Below are 16,017 nucleotides of genomic sequence, written 5' to 3'. Positions count from 1 at the left end.
GCTTATTTAATAATTATTTTACTCTCATTTGCCATCATGCTCACATCTCCTGACATTACCCCTCGCAGTGCACGGATTTCCTTTGGAAAAAAAAAAAAAAATCTAGACAGAAATGCTTGTCCTGTGTTCACTTTATATACTTAAAGTGAAGGTTAACTCAGCATTTCACTTCCTGTTTCCAGTTGCTCTTCATGTTGCAGCACTGCTGTGCTGCATGTAAGCATTTTTGTGTATCTATATCTAGAAACACCACCAAAGTCCTTGAAGTAAATTTCCAATCTTCCCCCTTCTAGAATACAATTTCTGGTATTACCAGTTTGATATAAGCTACAAAAATATTTCAGGACTTACCTCTGCTTCCATTAGCTATTTTTTTAATGAGGAAAAGCAGTGTAAGCACCTGTGACTTGTGCTTATAGATGATTTCATTCCAACTAAGTAACTTTTAAAAATGAGAACTGTCCTGAGAAACACTTACATGTCATACTATAAAACACTGAATACTACCAGTTCATGGGAGCTGTGGCCACAAGCTATTTTATATAAGAAGGCCAAAATTATTTTTAAAAGTGATTCTTCCTCAAACTTACCTTCTTCTTTTTTCTTTTTTTCTTTTATCCCAATTCCCCACCATCCTTTTCATGCTAAAGTGTAAATTCATTACTTCAGTTTGAGTAGCTTTGACTGACTTACAGAATCACTACATACGTAGCTGAGCAACAGAGTGGTGGTAGCATATATGTAAGGAAAAGTGGAAGAAAAGGTTGTCCTAAGTATGCTACTACAGTTTATATTCTGTTCTGCTGTCTCTGAGCATATGGAGAATAATGTCACAAAAGGTGTTTTCAGTGATGCTTTATAATGGAAATGTCTTGGATATTAAGTCCAAATCCCGTGGTTGTTATGTAGTTGCTTGACTGACAGTTAACTACTGACCCCATGGCCATTAGAATTGTTAGTTCATTTCAGCTGCAGGGCAAGAAACAAAAAAAGCCATTATATTTTCTTCCCAATAATAATGAATTATGTATCAGGTTATAATTCATATTTAAGTAGATGCATATTTGTGTTCTCCCCCTGCAATGAATCCATCTTTCCAGAATAAATGTTGATGCTCCTGTGGTATCCACAAGATGGCATGCAATGTCTTCTTTTTCAGAGTCTGTAGGTTTGGGCATAAGGTTTGCAGTCTTCTCAGCAACAGAGAAGACCTTAAGAAATAGTAAATCAAGGAAGTATTTGTTTAAGAACTATGCAGTTAGATAATTTCAGAGAAGTCTGATTACTTCTGTTACATTCTGTCAAATAGTTGTAAAGTTAATAATTTTTATCGGTCATCATGATGGGTTGCTATGATCCAGCTAAAACTTAAGCTGTCCTTGATACTAGACATGTTTTTATTTTGTTATTAATCGTACCTAGTTCATACTGGAGAGAGGGATCTTGAATAAGTAGAATTTAGTCACCTGTACTAAAATCTAGTAGAGACAGTAGACATGTTTCTTCGGAAAGTGTTACCAAATTTTAGTGATGAGCATGTCTGCTAGCACTGTCAGCCAAGAGAAGAGCAGTTTGATGTTTCATGTCTGCAGTGAGAAAACTCAGGTACTATTTCAGGCAGCTGAGAAGGAACTTGTGTTCCCTGCTTATGCTACTTTATCTACAGCTATTGTTAATGAAAAGTGTTAAAATATTTTTCTAGTATATATGTACAGCCACAGAAACCAGAATAAAGAAAACAGAGCATGGGTTATGCCATCTGTGTAGGACCTATGTCAGGTTACCTGAGTGAATATAAGCTTTGTGGTCTTATCATCCTAACCAATACTTAATGCAATGCAGAACATACTCTGTTCATCTTGTTATGTAGTAAAGTATATGACCTGTATCTCATCACAACCCTGTGCCACAGTCCCTGTCTCCTGCTGCCATGCTGCAAAAGAGTGCATTCCTAGGCATGGCTTAAGATGAGAGCAGGAATATCGTATTTCCTCCATGTAAAATGGAAAAATAGAAAAAAAATATCTGCTGGATACTGGGATATTCTAGGGTTGTCCTAGTCAAGCTGTGAATTCTGGTTACACCAGTGAAATATTCGGGAGGTGGCTCAGAGAAAAGAGTTCCATGTAGTATTTTAACCAGCTCCTTGGAAGTTGCTATTCCCAGCATGACAAAACTCTCATTGATTCAAGAGTTCAATCCAAGGACACTCTGGCACGCCTTAATTTCAGTGGGCTGAAACCAGGTGATGAAATCAGAGTACAAAAATATATACAAAACACTCTTGCAAGACTGTCTAATAAACACACTTGCTTTGAAAGTATTTTTTCTGTATTTTAGTTTGGAATAGCAAACCACAGAAGTTTGGTTTGGATGGTTTTTGGTTTTTTTTTTTTGAACAGTCTGAAGTTTTGTTCTACTTGAAAGGACTACTTTATTCTAGACGAAATAACTGCAAATTAATGTGATGGCTACCAAGACTGTGTTAGATTACAGTGAAGCAAAAGGTACTGTGTACGTCTGCATAGTAAGGCATAGCTGATATTATTTACTGAAACAGCTTCTGGTAATTACAGAAAATTCTAGCAACTACAATTTGTATGTTACTAAACAATGTGTGAGAGACAAAGCTTGTTTGGTTACTTACTGGTGCAATTCAGGTGTTGCAGAAATATGACATAAAGATGTAGAGCTTGATGCTTTTTGGAAGCTTATATTAATGTGTTCAAAAATTCAGCTTTTGAATCAGTATTTCTCTTTCTAGTGCCTTTTCTCCACACCTAAGCCTCAACTGGCTTCGAGAAAATGCACAGCACTGCTTTCAACTAGTTTAACTGCTTTCCTTTTTCTCTGGACAGCATTGTATTGTGCCGTGGGCACATACTTCATGGTTAGCACTTAAAATTCTCCAAATTTTAAAACTGCTGAAGAACCCAAGCTTTTTTTGCAAAAAGCCTTTAAATGCCTTTTACAGCCCTCCCTATTTGTCCATTTTCCAAAACCAGTTTATTAGATGTCTCAGATTAAATAACTGTGATCTAACTAGTCCTGATTAGGCTGAATCATAATGATAGTCATCTGAATGTCAGGTGAATATCACACATATATTTTCCAGCCACAGCTGACGCAGATCAAAATGTTCATGACCAGTCTGTCACATATTATAAAAGGAATTAAAACCTTTGATTTAGATTTCCAATCTGCTACAAAATTAAAGATACAACACAGCTTCATTAATGGTTTGGTGCAATCTTCAGGAGGATCCCAGCAACAGAGGCTTTGGTAGCACAAGAAAAGTAGTACAGGGCAAGGCATCTCAGGCAGCTTCCACCTTTGAAGACAGTAAGATTCTCATACATTTGAGAGTCTGTGTTCCAGAATACCTTGCATTTCTCAACAGTCAACACAGTTGCCACCTGGAATCCCACAATGAAATGTAGAAGAACAAGACTGGGGATGTCAGTGAAGTAGGTTAGGAGATGTTTACCATATTGTCATGAGTTGTGCAATGCCTTGCAGATGAATAGATGTTAGGCAACATGGAGGTTACTGTCAACCTATTTCTGATCAGTATTCCTACAGAAATTACATGTAAGCAGTAATAATGTGCTACAGGATGTAGTTAGCTAATATCTGTGAAGAAAGTCCCAAACAACAGGATGGGCAATGGATTTTTCAGCTTGTTAAATGTTACAAAAACCAGCAATAACTTCATTTAAGATTTTGATGAATCTGAATAATTTTTTTCTGATGAGTTGAAAAGAAAAAAAAAAATAGATACCAAAATATTTTGTGAACTAGAACTTCAGTACTACTTGGCTCTTTATTCCCACTTTTCATGGGGAAGAACAGGAGACAAAGGTGATAAAGGTTTACAGAAAATGGCAATCTCTCAGCGGGAAGAGCCTGTAGAAGGGTAAGCTTAAGTGGGAATGAGTATGAAGATAAAAGGAGCAGATGTTTAATGCTTATGAGACTTTACAAGTTTGGGAACACTTTACACAAGAAAGTAAGCCAGTTTGTAAAAACTGTCTGTCTTTACTGCAAGAACGGTTTTCACAATGACATAAAGAATAAAAAAATGAACTAGTGTTGTGGTTTAGGCCCAGAGGGCAATTGAGCACGACGCAGCCATTCACTCACTCCTTCCCAGCCAGTGCTGTTTAGGAGAAAAAATTAAAGGCTCTGGATTCGAGATAAGGACAGGGAGGGTTTTCTCACCCATTAAAAAGGTCACAGGCAAAAAAGATAGACTTGTTATGGGAAGAAAAACAAGAACACCACTTTCATTCAAACACTAACAAAACCAACACTTAACAGACAGAATGGGACAATGAGAAGCGTTACCATAGCTTTAAACACCTCCCCCCACCCCTCCCTTCTTCCAGGGCCCAGCTTTTGTTCCCGATATCTCTACCTCCTCCTCCAGGGGCCCAGGGGGCAGGGGATGGGGCGTGCGGTCAGTCCTGACAGCTTCCCCCTGCTCCACGTGGCTCCCCTCTCATGGCAGACAGTGCTCCACAAACCTTCTCCATCATGAGTCCTCCCCACAGGATGCATTGTTCTCGAGATGGTCCGGCATGAGTCACCCCCACGTGCTGCAATCCTCCCAGCGCCCAACTACAACAGCGGGGGCTGCTTCTTCCCAGAGGGTCCCAGCCTAGTGCAGCTGCCTGCTCGCTGTGGGGTCCTCCACAGGCCACAGGCAGATATCTGCTCCCCCAGTGACCTCCATGGGTATCAGGGGAAGGGGGGTGGCCCTGCTGGCTCACCACGGAATACAAAGAGGGTCCATGCTCCGGTGCACCTCACCCCCTTCCCTCCTCCTTCCTTCCACTGACTTCAGTGTTCACATAGATGTCCTCGTAACTCCTCCCCAAAGTCCCCAGCTCTCAGGTTCCCCTTCTTAAATAAGTTATCACAGAGGTGCAGCCACCATCACTAATTGGCTCAGCCTTGGCCAGAGGTGGGTCCAACGTGGAGCCAGGGGAGCTTCGAGAAGCTTCTCCCAGGGGCCAGCACTGTAGCCCCCTCCCCTGCTACCAAAAACCCCTGCCACACAAACCCAGCACAACCAGTGACCATTTATTCATGGAAGTTGCATTTAGAAGTGCTGGGAAGAACAGTATCCTCTCAAAACCACAGGTCATATTGCCCCAATTGTAGATTTGCTTTTTTACATCTAGGAATACTCTGCATAGGCCGTCACCTCTATTCTCTTTACAAAAAGCTGAAGACACTTCTTTAATTTTCAAGCGGCAAGGGAGAAAGCTTTTTCACCTCTGCAACAGCATCAGAAAGAGCAGAAGATGAAATGGTTGTCCTAGTGACCAACACTGCAGGGAGGAGGTAATGAAGGAAATGGCTGCAATGTTTTTTTTACGATCATTTTCTTCTTTCCTTCCTTGGGCTTCCTGTTACAGCATGTTCACATACTAAGCAATGGCTGATACAGAGAAATGATTACTCATTTTAAGACTTATTTACTTATAGAAAACTGCTTAGCAACTTATTTCCTTACTTATAGCAAGTTATAGTATTACTTATAGTATTTTTTAATATTGCTAAGAATCCTGCTTGCCCAGACTGTTCTGTGGAATTTTACCAAGGACTACTGTGTCCATCAAAACAAAGCAGTTTACTGTGAAAATCTACCAAGAACTGCAGTGTTCAGCAAAATAATAATATTTTTGTCCTTGAAGAACAGGTGTACTCTAACTAGTTGGGCCTCAGTAATGAGTAAAGATAGCCATATACAGATTGTAGAAGTTTCATTGGTTCCATTAAATAAGATAGGATGAGTAAACCGGCTGAAAAATATTGTTTGTTTTTCAAGAAATTGGCTAGGAGAATCGGCGCATGCTCCAAGGGAAAAACAAGGTGAGAAAGACTACGAGCCTTCCTCCTGAAGACGCCCCCCAGGAGGCAATGCGCAGGTGCAAAGAGAACATAAACTGCTGACACCAGCCTTTTGAACTAACCCAGCCTTACTCATGCATATGTATGTTTGTGTTATGTAATCCAATGAATATGTATATCCACACTCTATAAATTTTTGGTAAAAAGTGCTGTTGGGGTGCAAGCTTTGTGGAGAAATCCCCTTGCACCCCGGCGCCGGAGTAAACATACCTGCTGTATAACTCTCTCTGAGTTGTAGAGTCTGTTTTCCGCAGATCATGGCTGAGAAAACAAGAAAGATTCTGGTGAAAATTTCTCATTGTTAAAAGGAACCTGGAGTTTATAACACTCCTGCAATCACCAATACGTGATGCTGCCATTACCAGTATATGATGCTGGTTCCCAAGCACATGCAGGGGATGCTTGCATTTGTGACAGCACTGCCATTTATATAAGGCAACAACTCTTCCATATAACAATCTTCTTTCTGCTGCCTATTGAAGAAATAGCCCTCATCATCATTTATGCCTGCCACTGCTGAGAGACCCTTCTCCATGCACGCTATTTGGCTGCAACCTTATGTTTTCTTAACACAGGAAATATTTGCACAATGAGGGAAAGTGTTAGCCATACTTTCCACTCTTCTTTTTTGGACTACATTCCAATTGCTGTGCACACAATCCCAGTACTCCTGCAAGCAGCCTGTGCCAGACCCATCCGTGCTGTGGACAGACGAGTTACTCCACATTAGTCTCATAAAATTTACCTCACTATGGGCAGAATACAGTCACTTGCCCTTGCCAGTAAACCTGGCCTGGTGCTGCCCTACCCATCTGCAGAGTCAAACCAAAGCTATGAATACAGAAGTCATGTACAAAGAAGAATCCCAGAAGTAATACAAGACCAGTTTCTGATCTCTTTTTTTTGGGTGCTAGGGAAGGGGAATAAAGCCCTCAAGTTAAAAGAGAAAGAAAAAATTGTGACCCTACCTCAAGTAATTCCTTCAAAATTATTTCCTTCTAGTGATTAGACAGCACAGACAACAGCAGTACTGATTCCATGAACACAAACACTCTAATAAACTAGATGAAGCATAAAACTACTTTTTATTAGCCATATATGGATTTAAACAATTATGGGCAAAATCAAGCTGTATTTCCTCCAAAGCTAGTTCTTCCCCCATAGACAGGTAAATTCTTATTAGAATAAATATTTAGAAACAACAAGCAAAAGCCTTTTTGTTTGTTTTTTTTCCTGCTTAATTCTTCCCAAATCATATCCTGCCCTGATGTCAAACCAAGCACAACTCTAATATCTGCTATCTAATTGCAAAAAAGACACCCAATATGAAAGGATAAAAGGCTGTTCCTAGAGTCTGATCTGCTAACAAATAGCTGTTATTCTATCCACACGTTTCCTGCTCTTTTTTTGCAACCCATCACGCATTTAGGGTGTGCATTGTGTAATAAATAATTATCACCCATATCAGTAAGCAAGGTGTTAAAAGAAGAAAGCAGCCCTACTGCAATGCTTAGAATCAAACTGTTAAAGCAGATTCGCTTCCTCATGTAACTCCTTCCAACTTCTTTGAAGTTCAAACCCTTTCAACATATTTTCTTTCTCCTTTCTCTCCAGTTTCTTTGACTTTTTACTCAGCAGCATGCAACTCACTGTGTTAATATCATTGCAAAAGTCGCAATGATGCATATGCCAAAGAGTTGGATCTGGTGACATGGGAGGTACCAAACACTGAGCTCCAAATGAGAATATGTCCTTTGGCTCAAGCATGGTGTCTAGTAGGTTATATCCTTGGAAGTTTGTATTAAATAACTTTTTGTAACTGGGATATCAGCCTTATTCTATTCTCTTTTTCATCACCAATTTGTCTCACAGGCCTACTGCTGGTAGGAATATGGGAAGCTAACTCACATGCCATATGCAAGGTCTGACAGAGCTGCTCTCCAAGCTGCTGCTGGGTCATTTTGTCTTGCCCTAAGAGTAGCAAGGCTTGCATGGTCTGAATAATGCAGCTGGGACCTTTGTTGCTAAATTAATTACATTGTAGAAGCACTGTTTACTTCTCCTTCAGTTCTCCCAGTGAAGCTGCATCCATCAGAAATGAAAACAATGGGTGTTTTGGTCATTGGGAGTTACAACTAAAAATCACTTCTCTGCCACCTCCCCCCCCCCCAAAAAAAAAAAAAAACCAAACCAACAACCAAAAAAACCCTCGGGATGTTTTTAGGACATCTCTTATTCTACTTACTTTCTCAAGTGTATCCTTGGCTGCAGAGGTTCAAAACAGCCCATCTAATTCAGTACTAGATTTGTGTGATGTTCTAACCAGCTTTTCTACTTTATTAATATCACTACATCCTGCACTTGGATTGCTCATTTTGCCCCAGTCTATTTATCTTGGCAAAGAAATAGTAGTGGGAACCTGTAATTTGTGCTACAGAACAGGTTGAGCAGAAGATTCTGTAAGCCTGCTTTACCTTACAGAACTAATTATCCTGACAAACTCGGGGTTTTTCATAGCCATCATCAGTGTAGTATAGATAGGTTTAATAAAGAAATTCATATAGTCCTTTGTTGCCTAGAAATTAAATCAGAGATTAATATATGCCGTCATGAATTTTGGCAACCTTGGGCTTGCACTTGTACTTGGCAACCAGAATGTACTAACTTGGAACAGATATTTTGGGATATTGCAAAAGATTTACTCATAAGTGAAAAAGGGCATCATATTCCGGGGTGATTTGAATAATCTTCCACTTCCTTCTTTGACAGAAGGGAAGAAATAGTCTGTTTAGTTTTCAGATTGATATTTTCTAACATCAGACAAGCAACTTCAACAACTATTAACTGTCTCTAGTAAGTAAGAAGATGGCACAAAAGCATTCAAACTGTTTTGTCTGATGTTAGAGAACATAAAAACCCTGAGCAAACCAACATCTTTTTTTAAGGAGAAATCAAGCCATGGAAGAGAATCTGTACAAACATCTATTTTGAACTATGCTTTTGTTTTCATGCTAAATATTTAGTAAAATTTTACTGCCCATAGTAGGCCTGTTAACTAGAATATAAATTTCTGAACTTGTTGCCTTTTGGAGGCACTTAATACCAAATGACTCAGAAGTTCGATATATTCCAAAAAATCTCTGAAAAGAAGCTGTGAAATAACATATACGAACACCAACTGCAGTTATGCTTTTTCTAACCTTTTGGTTCACAACACTGCCCTATTCCTGGCAGCTTGCTCTCCACATCACTCCTCAACAGGCAACTCATAATCCTCCAAAATTTCAAATTTAGAAAAAAACAAGCAAACAAACAAACAATCTGAGGGCAATGGTTATAGATAAGGCACAAATGTGACTTCATGGGCTGGATGGTATCACTGTATCTAGTTTCATTTCATTAATACATAAGCCCATGACCCTATTAATTACCATACTGGGCTGAGACTTTGCATACATGTAAGGTTCAGATTCACAGTTGGGGCCTCACCCAGTTCAGTAAGAACACTCATTTGTGCAAGTTTTTTTCAGTGTGAATGACATTATTACATTTGGTATCTCCATTCACTCTCACTGCAGCCAGATAGAAAATGCACATGGCTGAACCTGGAAGTTCAAGGAAGATCAGTACCTCTATCCTGACCTTTCTGTGTAGGAATTTAATCAACTTCCTTATCTGCTTTTATAATAGCTTTCTTATAGACTTGTTCCAAGGGCATGGATTAGTGAATTAATAAATAAAAGGTTTACAAAAGACAATTGTTTACCTGAGCACTCAAAAATGCTGCCAAACTGGTGTCAACTTGTTTATGGCAGTTGTCTAGTTTTTGAGTGAACATCAACACTATATTTTAACAAAGACAATGTCAATATGGAGTTGAAGGCCCTTCACATTTCAGTCCTTAAAATATTGCTACGTTAGACAACTAATTAAAGGTTATCCTCCACTTCCTTGACAAGTACCTCTGCTAAATATAATTGTATCAGAGAGCTTCCCTGTTCACAGTTTTTGATAAATTCATAAAATATATCATATTGTGAGCACATTCACAGCAGCCTCACTTGCCCAAGGACACTTGAAGGATCTCAAAGGATTTATGACCATTTCTCAGTAAATATTAGAACACATTAAGTGTCTAAAAACAAAATTCTGGCCATAAGTATCTCTAACACCTTGATCTAATTGGTTGCTTAAACATCAAGCCAAATTCTGATTTCAAGTACCTCAGTTTAAATACTCAGTAGATTTTTTAAAATCAATTGAATTATAATAGTTTAAATAAAAATAAATTACAGGAGACCCTCACTCTATACTTTACTTCTTCACAGTGTAATGAAACCCCATCAGTTTTACCTGTGTGGGCTAGTTGTTCATGCATACATTTGCCAGGAATATGTATTATATTAAATTCTAAATTAGTAAAAAAGCTAAGTGATTTTTATTTAGTAATTCCAAAGTTTAGGTAGTTATTTCCTGTGCATTAGTTATATATAGTGATTTTTATTCAATCAGCTTTTAGTCCTGAACAAATTTCTGAAGAATTATGTCTGATACATGAAAGGTTCTCTAATGTATTCTTGCTTCATTGGCAGAGCCTCAGTATGTTCAGCATTAACTGATATGATTAACATCTACCACTTCATTTTATGCCTCTTCACAAATAGAATGTGCGATGCACTATTTTGCTGTGGTAAGAATGAGGAACTTTTTTAAAATTTTGACTTTGCTTTGAACATAGCTGTAGCCATGCATGTATAGGAGAGAGGAGAAATGGGATGAATGATACGTGTTTGGTTTGTTCTATGAGAACACCAGGGCAGTTTCCCAGAATAGTCTATCAATACATTAAACTTCTTTGTACAGAAAGCGGCAGCAGTATGCCAAAGAAACAAAACGGTCAACACTGGACTTCACACTGAGCTTTAAGTGAATATTTACATGTTTTGGGCTCAGATAATAAATTGTGTTGAATATATCTTCAGATATTACACAGAAGGTGGCTGCAAGAAGCGAAGGTTACAAAAGGTTTGGACAGTCATGTCAATGACTGCAGCAATGCAATATCTACATCTATGTAGAACATTTCATCAGTAAACCTCAAAGCACTTCACTGAAGAAATAATTGCCCTCTTTATTTAATTCAGAAACTACAGATACCAGAAAATCTATACATCGGGTACTCTTTCTTCTTGGTTTGCAATAGAAATACATTTTTGCAAAGGCACAGCTTTAAGCTGTATTACTAGAAAAGCTTCTTTGTATTTATTTGAGTGCAGTTTTTCAGATTGAGATAACTTCTGTTTGTTTCTCATTACTTTTCTGGCTTGGTGACAGAAAATAACAGACTACAGGTCTTCTCACACAGCAGCTTTTTTTCACTTCAGATTATTGAAAGAACACCGATTTGCTTGAATGATTTTCTCTGTTGTATCAGTTTATAATCACTACAGCTTGTTGGTGTCTGCTTGAATAGAGATTTTTAGCATCACAGTTGCTTATGATCTTTATTTTCCTTACTTTAGAAAACATGGGGAAGAAAGTGCTGTCTCAGATTACTGGTAAATTAAAACGAAGTCCACTGGTTCCCAGTGCTGGTTTAAACCCTTTTGGTGAACACCATCCTAAGGCACAGAGAGCAGCCAATTGACAGATCAAATATTAAGAGTAAATAAAATGTCAAATATATGGATTTAATTATTATATTTGAGACAAGAAGCCTTTGTGCAGACAATGGAGTCTTTTTGAGGATGCAGTTCAAATCTTCATATGTTGAAGGAAGAACAGTTTTCTTCAGGGTGGCAACAATCCTACTTCCTAGCAGAGCTACAGAGATGATTTCAGTCATGTGCCAGCAAGCTGGGACACAAAAACACAGTAGAGTATTTGTTTATAATATTTTTCACTGCTAAACTGTTTTACATTATAGTGCAAACCCCTGAATTTTACTTGAAAATCAGGCTTGTTTGGTTTTTTGTGTGTTTATTTACTTATTTTACAAACTTCTTCCTTATATAGAGTTGTTTCACTGTTTCAAGAGGTTGCCAGCAGCATAAGATCCCTCTGGACTTCCCACAAGGAAAAAGGTATGGTATTTTTCAAAAGTTTCATTCTTTTAAAAACTGAAAAACTTTTAAGAGAATAGAGTTGCTCTTGAGGACTTACTACAATACTGAGAGCAAGAAATTAAACCCTTTCTTTCTCACAAGCTTCTTAATTGTAACTCATCACCAAGAGGTAAATACTTCCCATTTTCTTGGTGGGTTTTTTTGTACCTCTTCCACAAAACACCACCACCTATGAACACTACATTATAAGGCTGGCCTTAGGAAAAGGAAGACCAATGGAAAAATATTCAAAGAGATCCAGCAGGAAATTTGTCCCCCAGGAAGGCTCAATGGAGCTGCTGAAAACAAATATGAGAAGAAAAATGATTTTTCCTGGATATTCAAGATTACTTTAATAATTGATAAGTGAAACTATATGTGTATCAGACTGTACTAAAGAAAAGTACTGAGTATTCTTGGCCTAGAAAGTATGAAACTGTTAAAAGATATCAGGTATGAAGAGGAAACTTACGAAGTTCTTACAAGAGACCTCAATTTTATAGGCAGTCTTAAAGTCTTAAGGAAGCTCTTGTTCAGCATCTATCTGTGACAGACAGGAGACACTCAAACATGAATAAAATGTTTACATACAACCCAGATTTAAACTTAGAATAAAAAAAGGAGTGGTGAATTGCAGAATGTAAATTGGCTATCCTGTAATTAGGACCCCACATTTACCTTCCAGGGCAGAACAATAACGGACTACATGACCAAACCACTAACTCCTGGGAACATAAAGAAATGAGACAGATTTGGAAACTTAAGTCTGCAAAATCAATAGGATGAGTTTGGAAAGGACACCGTGAAAGACTGTATAAAGTGTGCAATAAAATACACATCCCAGCAGTATCCATCCTTTTGGTGAAACTGCTATATTTCCAAGAACTTAAGCCATCTGCAAAAGCCTGCAGACAAAGATGAAATTCTTAATAGAAATAAAAGTATATTCTTAATCTACAGTACACTGGTAGATTCTGGGAACTGTTCAACAGGCAATTGTATCTAGTAATATGAATAAAACCCTTGTAATTTATGGTAATGGGCAGTTTATATGAATATGTGATGTCTAAGCTTACAGTAAAGTCACAAACAGGCAATAACAGATCATATACCAGGGACGATTCTTATTATAGGTTCATGTGTACTAAATATACACGTTAAAGACAATCTCGTGTTGCAGGAATTATTCAGCCGCCACCTAGTCCATGTTAGAATTTATACAGATACCACCTCAATGGGGCTCAGCTCTGGGTTCCTACTCGAAGAAGACAAGTCACCAATCTGCTGAGTAAACAAGTGGTTTATTTATCCGATGTGCAGAGCAGCTTGAGCTGGGTGCCTCCAAGGAGGGACGCCCACTGCAGACCATGCACCCTAATCACACCCTTAGATTTCCTGGCATGTACCACCCATTACCTGATCCCCAAGCCCAATCACTTAATTCTGATCAGTGGTCTCTTGATTTCTTATTAGTTTTCTTGGTCACTGGGCTGGCCTTCTTCTGAAGTTACCACATTCTCCAGGAATTGTTTCCCTGGCCCTTATCTTCATTCTGCTTGCATCTGCTGGTTTCATCCACTCTGTGGTTGCAACGTTATCTTTATCAAAAAGTTTACTCTTGGACAGCTCTTGTGGCCTAAGGCTTCAAGTACTTTAGCTTTAAGTGCTAAGCAAGGCTACAAATCCTAACGATTGTCAACATTTGGAAATACACAGATTATGATTTCCTTAGGGAATGGAGCACCTAGTCCAGTAATGGAAAATATCAGTCTATAAATTTTATTTACAGCTGACATAATAGAAAAGAACTCCCATGGCAGTACTGGAAAATTAAGGTGTTCACATCTCATATTTCTGCAGTTTCTCAGGAATCATATATAGGATACCTTTATGAAGTTGTTATACAGAGAGACTGACTGCCCAGATGGACAGAGCAGGACATTGTGTTTCCAGCATAGCAAATTTTGGTAAAAAATAGCTTACCTCCTGAAAAATTTTCAGCTGATCGCAGCTAACAGAGCAACCCTGCTATAAAAAAGGAACCCACAATAACAGATAATGTGCAGTTAAAGTGTAACAGAAAAAAAATTCAGCAATAACAGAAGTACTGCCTATTTTACAGAAATTAGACAAAATGTCATAAACTAACATGGGGAAATTATGAGTAGATGTTGACAGCTTGATGATAAAGAAGGAACGAAGTAAAGACAAGAGGCTAATGAGGTACATATAAATAACATATAAAGGAACTTTAGATTTGTGGTCCTAAAATGGCATAAGTTTGCTTGGATATGCTGGAAAAAAAGTGTTGATACTGATTTTTTTTCCCCTCCTGTCTATAAGTAGCAATACCAGACAATATAGCATGAAATCATATCAGCTATATATGTTATATCAAAAACCCTGAAGTCTGTAACATCAGCAAAATGCAAATAGGAAGCTTAGCATCAGATTACCAGTTTATGTAACAACTGACAGCAAAACACTGTCATTGTGAAAAAATTATAACTAAATCAAAGATGCTGCTGATGTGATATAAGATCACGTGAGTATAACCATTTATAGTGGAAAGAAAATATATGTTTATCTAGCAAAACATGAACACAAGAGACTATAAACCAGTTTATTGTGGAATTGTTCTTCACAGCTTGTACTGGGTTTGCGTGGCAAGGTTTTGGTAGTGGAGGGGCTACATGGGGGGCTTCTGTCCAAAAATGCCAGAAGCTTCCCCCGTGTCCTACAGAGCCAGTGCCAGCTGGCTCCAAGACAGACCCACCACTGGCCGAGGCCAAGCCCATCAGCGATGGTGGCAGCCCCTCTGGGATAACATATTTAAGAAGGAGGAAGAACTGCTGTGCAACAGCAGCCAAAAGAGAGGAGTGAGAATACATGAGAAAACAGCCCTGCAGACACCAAGGTCAATGGAGGAGGGGAGGAGGTGCTCTGGGCAGTGGAGCAGAGATTCCCCTGCAGCCCGCGGTGCAGACCATGGTGAGGCAGGCTGTGCCCCTGCAGCCCGTGGAGGTCCACGGTGGAGCAGATAGCCACCTGCAGCCCGGGGAGGAGCCCACGCTGGAGCAGGTGGATGTGCCCAAAGGATCACGCTGGAGCAGTCTGTTCCTGTCGGACTGCACCCTGTGGAAAAGACCCACTCTGGAGCAGTTTGTAAAGAACTGCAGCCCATGGAAATGGCTCATGTTGGAGAAGATGGTGGAGGACTGTCTCCTGTGAAGCAGGGGAACAGTGTGAGGAATCCTCCCCTTGAGGAGGAAGGAATAGGAGAGACAACGTGTGACAGACTGGTCGCAACCCCCATTCCCTGTTCCCCTGCACTGCTTGGGGGATGAGGTAGAGAAATCGGGTGTGAACTTAAACACAGGAAGAAGGGAGGGGTGAGAGGAAGTATTTTTTAAGATTTGGTTTTATTTCTCATTATCCTACTCTGATTTGACTGGTAATAAATTAAATTAATTTTTTCCCCAAGTTGAGTCTGTTTTGCCCATGATGGTAATTGCTGAGTGATCTCTCCCTGTCCTTACCTTGACCCACAAGCTTTTCATCGTATTTGTCTCTCCCCTGTCCAGCTGAGGAAGGGGAGTGATAGAACATCTTTGGTGGGCACCTGGTGTCCACACAGCTATACAGCTACACAGCTATAAATACAGACCAACAAAGGGAAGAAGGAGAAATTAAATGAACTTAAATGGAAAATCTGGGCTATGAAATAGTCGATAGAAGACAGAAAAACAAAGGAAGGGCTTGAGCAGAACATTGCAGATACACAGTCTACAGTCCTTTCAGAAGCCCGCACTTAAAGCTTAAAGCAGTTATGAGACTAGGCTCTGAAACGCGTGAAATGTTTGAAAAGTGTTGAGGAGAAATTAAACCAACTCAGACATTAGTTCAGAATTCCTGCTGTACACATACACATATGTATATGTCTGCATATATATGTATTTTTTTAATATATTTATATATAGAATATTGGTATTGA

The sequence above is a fragment of the Strix uralensis genome, chromosome Z, assembly GCF_047716275.1.
Source record: "Strix uralensis isolate ZFMK-TIS-50842 chromosome Z, bStrUra1, whole genome shotgun sequence".
Classification (NCBI taxonomy): domain Eukaryota; kingdom Metazoa; phylum Chordata; class Aves; order Strigiformes; family Strigidae; genus Strix; species Strix uralensis.
Note: the sequence above shows the minus strand (reverse complement) of the source record.